General features: G+C 39.5%; 1 pseudogene; it reads right to left on the bottom strand.

Annotated features, from left to right (window-relative positions):
- On the bottom strand, positions 1-6,311 carry LOC131794211 (DBH-like monooxygenase protein 1; annotated as a pseudogene).
- Between the last annotated feature and the right edge of the window lie 471 nt (positions 6,312-6,782).

Here is a 6,782-nt window from a genome sequence, read left to right as displayed (position 1 = left end):
TCAGTCGCTTCTCTCGTAGCCAGTTTTGATGGACTCTTGAAACCACAGGCGGCCCAAGCTCCAGTTGTGAGATGATCTTTCTTGCGAAATAAGAGTCATATCGAAATTATAAGAGTTTGTATGGGAATATTTACGACCGCCCTTAGGAATACAAAAATACAGTCAATTTCTCAAGAAAAGTACCTCACCTTACTTCCACAGTGTATCGCTTGTTGTCTGACAGCTTACTATGTTAAAAAGAACCCATTTTAGCGAGTTATCCATTTCTAAGTTTACTACATAAGAGAAGCCCAAGGCTGCACAATCAAAAAATCTAAGCTCAAAATAACTGGGCGTATCCAACACAGAATCCAAGCACATATACCGTAGTTTCATTTCAGTTCACTACAAACTCAATCTTCCCCTTGAAACCGACGCTAAGCCGCAGTTTGCTTCAAAAATTTCCAGTTTAGACGTTTCTCACAGTCCGCGTTCACAGTGAAAACCAGCTTGGTAACCCTGCCTCCTTTGCAAACTGTACCTCGCCTGGAACCACACCTTCACTGGCATCAGTAAATTGTTTTAGAATCACGGGTGCTAAGTGACAGTGTGGTCCCCGAGATACAAACAATTATAATTTCGACATGACTGTTATTTCGCAAGATGATCATCTCACAGCTGGAGCTTGAAGGGGTATAAGGGAGAACCAAGGATGGATAAAATACTTATACAGATGATGAGCAGAAATACCTCTTGATCTTTGAGTCGTACCACAATTTGTCATTCCGGGGCTCAAATCTCTGTGCACTTGTTTCTCTCGACTTCGCTTTTAAAGTCATTTGTAATAAACAAACTCACCCACCGTGGTTACTGTAGAACTTATCGACAGCTGGCTTCTGGCTAGACCAGCACTGGGTTAAATTTGCTTTTGGGTAGTAATAATGGAACCATAGGCACATTTCATCATCTGTAGCCGGACCACCCTAAAACAGGAGATAAAAAGATAGATATCCATTTTAATCAGTAGATTCCATAAACATTCCAACAGGATCAACTCGAGACCAAACGAGTCAGCTCGCCATGCAGATTTGATGATTAAATCACCCAATCATTTTTGACAAAATGCTTTCTCTTTTACAACCCTCAACAAGTTAAATAAGGTTCTACGTAACCGAAAAAGATTAACACATTTATAAGCACTGATTGCAAGTTATCAACGTACCAATTTTTGTTTATTTTCTGTTTGATACTTGCAGACTGTTATCAGCGAGTCTCCCTGAAAAACAAATACTAATATATATATATATATATTAGTTAGATATAGCTCTTTGGCATACAAAGCTTTGCTTTCATGTCCAAATTGAGCACTCTACTAGGATGAGTCATTGCTGCTAGCATTATGCATGCTCACTAGTTTTTCTAGTTTGAGCACTCTGGCATGGCTTAGATGATCCCACATATGTGAGATCATTTGGGGTGGCTATATGGTCTTACCTCCATCCTAGCATCAGCACTGCACTGATGAGGCCCAGAAGGCCGAAACAGTACTGTCTGCAGTTATATATATATATATATATATATATATACACATATTTAAGAGATTACAATCTCTTGACATATTTAATCATATGGTCTGATCGTCTGGGTGAGAGTGTAGTCCTGAGAAGGACTGTGGTCGGTAGTGGTGACTCACATTTCAACAACATGAGCAGAAGTCATCATCACAGAGTCAAGTAAATAGTTGTTGTCAGTCGAATGTACTAAGTGCACATTCGACTCTTCACAAAAAGACAATTAACTTGACATGCATCTCATCACGAGCCTTTCCTTTTTTTTTTTTTTTTCTTACCGGCAAAACTGTCACCTCCTGTCTTGGAACCTGAACTTCCTATGGTTAAAAACATAAAAACAAACCAAGAAAATCTGTTAAAACACGGAAAGTCGGGGGATTAAGGAATGAGTACTCAAACAGAGGTTGAAAGGCGCTTATGGTTACTTTTTGATCTGTTGAGGCATCTCTAGATAGCCCCTGGTATACCGATGTCTTACTTTATACAATAGAAACTCACCTGAAAGTTGAAATCGTAGTTGTCGTCTCTGATAATCTCTGGAAGTTCGACACCATTCCTGACATGTCTGGTGTATATGGCGCGACCTACGAAAAGGAAGGAATGGGCTCGGGAAATGTAACAACCTTAAAATATTTTGTTACATTCTTCGATGAAGTAAAAGCCAATCTGATTTAGAATTTTACCGGCTTAATGCATATGGACTATGGATGCAAATATTCGGATTGCTCCGCTCTCCAAAGGTGATCCTTACAAACCCTGTGAAAATGAATTCCAGGAATGTGGCTCCTACATCATCCACAGCGATAAGTATTTTTACGCCAGTCAAATGTTCCTATCTGGGTTCCCATCGGCTCCTTTCGGAACTGATAATAACTGCTGGATTTAGCATGTTTATTTTGGTATCTTGAGACTTGGGAGGAACCCAAAATGAAACTTCAGTGGTCTTCGTGTGTTCATTTTTTGCCATCTGTCGACAATCCACAGATGGCAAAGAAATTCCCCAACTCAGAACAGAAATGGGACTGGTCGGCACCAACTGCAGGTAGAGTAAAGGTAACGACTACCTAAGGTACTTAGAAAGCTTCAAATTTCCTTCAAATGCACTGATCATGACATGCTCGCCGATGAAGTATTGAATGAGAAAAGGGTACTTTAATTCACCTCTTCTGTGCATTCTTTGATGCAATAACCCTCCGTCGTCCAGTTTGCTTGGTCGGGTGGTATTATCATTAATGGGTCTACAGCCCACCCAACAGACAAAATACCAGCTTGGTACTGCCTGAGTTGACTTGTGTAATGAAATCGTAGACCAGAGCTGTCTATAATGCCTGAAACGAAAAGATCATGGGAGTAAGTTAGCTGCATTGATCAGGAATAGTAACAGAAACCAAAGAAAAACACTAATATTGTTTGGTTTTTATTAACATGTTACCTGCTTTATTTTCAGGATTATCGTAATGCATTTCCATAACTGCAAATTTCGGATGACCTTCGAAGGAGAGTCCCACATGTTCGGGATAATAAAATGACTGATAGTAAGAAACGAAACGTGATAGATCAGTTAAAGAGTGTCATTACAATATTTCAAATTTTGCGCCGTGCAAGGCTGCCTTTAGTATGAAGGTACGCTGAGCTATGTTCTGGGTTGGTGGAGACGAACAAAGGAGCTGGCTAGAGAAATATAGCAGGGCTTTCCTCTGCTCTCGCCACATTTTTTCCCTCGTCCTCACAAACTGACTGCCTTAAACAAGCTAACTTAAGGAAACAAAAAATAACATTTGGTCAATGTGATAGAGAAACACAGAAGATCAAACCATAAACAGAAATAATGAAGAAATGTAAAATGGTTTCCGTGTTTACATAGCCTGATGTAAACACGCGGGAGGTTGGGAGAACACGAGATAAGCGTAGGGAACCACAACGCGAAGCGGAGTGGTTTCCAACTTATCGAGGATGTTTAAGGATGAAGAAGGTTGAAACGGATTGCGAATGACGACCTCAATAAAATTTAAGTCAATGCCAGGCTCTCGCGGTCGGTAAAGACGAAGGAATGAGTTAGTTGTTGGTTGGGAAAATCGACGAAACTGTAGAAAATCTCTCTCTTTCTTAAATTTCAAATCACAAATTTTCTCCTCCTCTCCCCCGCTCGTATTCTTTTTGAAGTCACGCGCGGCGCGCGTGATTTCACTATTTAGCTAATCATGTCAAAGAACTCTTACACCGGAAAACTGACATAGACATTTTTCGCCTAGTTTTGTTGTTTGTTGTCACGGAGTTCAGTTGGTTTTTTTTTTTTCGGCTTTCGTTCGCGCAAATTTGTTACCCCTTTGTTTTAAGTTTTACGAAGTTTTGAAGTTTTTATTTCAGCCAAATGTTGTGGTTCCTTTAACAAGTTTAATTTATATTTTCTACGGAGTTTAGACTCTAGCCTCTTTTTTCATAAATGAATTTTTTACTGGAACTCTCGGAGTGTAGAGGAAGACATACATTTGTGTCCCTTTCGTTTTTTCTCTCACTCATACGGCTTTTTCGCTCGTCCCTACAATTGATTGCCCTAAAGTAGGTAATCCAGATTTAGACTTTATTTTTCCACAGACATATTAGACCATAAAGAAAGGGTCGCAAAGGTATCATTATAACATTTGCTAACATACCCACCTGACCTCCAATCGCCCAGGCTGTTATTATCGAGAGTCCAATACATTATAGCACTGGGGGAGGCATGTCTGGAGAATTGATTGTTCCCTCAAAGTCGACGTGAATCTGTGGAAAATTATCTCCGCACTCGTACAGTATCATGTGGTGTACAACCCCCTCGTTTCCTGCTTGAACAATGGGATCGATCTGAAACATAGTAGAGATTTCGATGAAACTTAATTTTTAAACGAAATAATAGGAAGATATAGACCACGTTAGGTGAAACTGTACATTCTTGGAGCCACGGAGTTTGCTCAGTCATTGTTACTAGATAAAATCACCCTCCCGTTGTGAGCTAGGCTATTTTTCAAGTCCTATGAAACAAGCGTCCTGCGTATTGCTAAGATCAGCGACTTCGGAAGTGTTGTGTGTGTAAACAGTGTGAGAAAAAATAGGGAATTTGGACTTCCAGTCCTCTGCAGTTCAGTAAATTCGTGTGTGCATCGGAAGACGAAGTCCAAAGGTCTGAAATTCGTTGCAGGGGACTGAGATATTTTTGCAGGAGACTGAGATCTTTTTTTGTCCTTGTTCGGGGCAAAAGAAATAACATTTTCTTCATCGATGACCATGATGCAAATGTACCATCGTGGCCATTTTAGACCATATCACTAGTTTCGTTTCCATTCGCTTTGTCTTCTTTGGTTGATCGCGAAGCAAATTCTAAAAAGAAGAAGTGAATTTAGAACACATTCTTACCTGAACGATGTCATGTCTTCCTGAGAGGTCCGGAAACTCAAACACCCGATACATGTACGTTGTGCGATTTACAGGTACAGCTGTCTGTAGAGAATAAGAGATACGAGAATTAAGGACAGAGAAAGGATAGAGAAAAACGGAGAAACGGGGTGAGATGATGTATCAATCAATTATTGGTAAAAAAGTTTCTCGAGCTGAGAATAAACACAGAATGTAAGGAAGTGTAAACCGATAAATTGAAGGATACGAACGTCGGGTGTGACAGAACGCGGAATCTTCGACTGTGAGGTTATTTCAGCACCATTATGCTAGCTTACGTGAGGGTAAAGAGACTAGGACGGTGTTCCTTAAGAAGGTGCTTATTGATGGGTCAGAACTGACCGATGCTTTCAAGAAGAGATGTTCTGTAGAAAAAGGAACCATTTTGGGAAAAAATCAGTCAATTCCGCGATTGCCCCACCTTTACCAAATGCGATTTTCATACAGCTTAAAAAAGTTAATTTCTCTGTCGAAATTTTACAGACAAATTATTTTAAAAAACCCACTGAAAGTTATTCCCAACAGCCAGAGTCTTATGAATGTCTAGTAAATGTTTGTAAAGTTCGCTTAGGTTTAAAAATGAGTTATTTACGAAGCTAAGAAAATACATTTAAAAAGTCAAAACCAAACATTTTCCACACTAGGTCATCATCAGCGTGATAAACTAATGTCGACATACTTTTAAATATATTTTAGCCTCGTGAATAACGACTACACATTATGTTTATGTTCGGGTACATTCTCAAAAGTATTAAGTAGAAAAACACTTCTGGCTCCCATACTATTGATGTCCTGCATTGGAATATCATCCTCAGAGTTAGGATCGTCTGTATGAAATGCATAGATGAGTTTTGTTGTTCCTCCCTGCAAAACCACAGCAAAAGCCGCATTAGTAAGAGAAAACTCAAAGGAAATTCTCATCCTCGCGTGAGTGACGTCACCTCACGCAAATCAGAATTAGAGGTCTTCCGGTGACAATTATTGTGGAGAATCAGGGGATTCATTTGATTCTAACCCAGATTTAATCAAGAAAAATATTCGAGAGGGTAATAGGTACAGCAGCCCCCTTTCGTAGATTTAAGACTACTTTTCCAGGCTTTTAATCATAAAGACAAAGACGCATACCGCGACTCTGATGTCTTCAGAATCGCAAGTTTCAAACTTTCGTTTAAACTTCATTATGGTCTTGCCACTGTCCTCTTGTAGAGATATAGGCTCGTAATCCTGCCGGGAGTCAATCTTTGGTGTTCAGTGGCTAGTTGCATGGCGATCCTGAAAATGAAATGTTCCAACCGACTCAGTCGCCCAAAGTGGCTTAGTCGTTACCATCTAACTCGAAAACGAGTCATCGTTTTACTCTTATCTTTCAGGGTAGATAACACTCTAAAGATTTAAAAGGTGCACTGACTTGAGGCCGGTAATTTTTCAAAGGTGACCCAAGAAGATTCATATTTCTACGAATTAGTGTCATTTTTTTACCCGGGACTCTTGGTTCATTATCTCGACTGGAAATTTGTGAACCAAAGTTTCGGCTGTCAACTTAAATCTCCCTTTTGGATTTCGCCTTAATTGCTCAAGTTGTTAGACTTCTCTTGTTTAAGATGTTATTTTCCACTTAAATGTTTACCTACGATTCAGGTATGCTCCAGTTCTTTACTTATACAATACTAAGTTTTTATTTTGTACTGGAAAGTCTCAGTAAAAAATTGTGATGGAAAGTAAAGTGATCTGCACCCTGTTGCAATAAGATTCAGGATGCTTTCAAAAATTGTGCACTATCAACAATAAAGATTTGACTTC

The sequence above is a fragment of the Pocillopora verrucosa genome, chromosome 3 (assembly GCF_036669915.1).
Source record: "Pocillopora verrucosa isolate sample1 chromosome 3, ASM3666991v2, whole genome shotgun sequence".
Lineage (NCBI taxonomy): Eukaryota > Metazoa > Cnidaria > Anthozoa > Scleractinia > Pocilloporidae > Pocillopora > Pocillopora verrucosa.
This window is presented reverse-complemented; position numbering and strand designations above follow the sequence as displayed.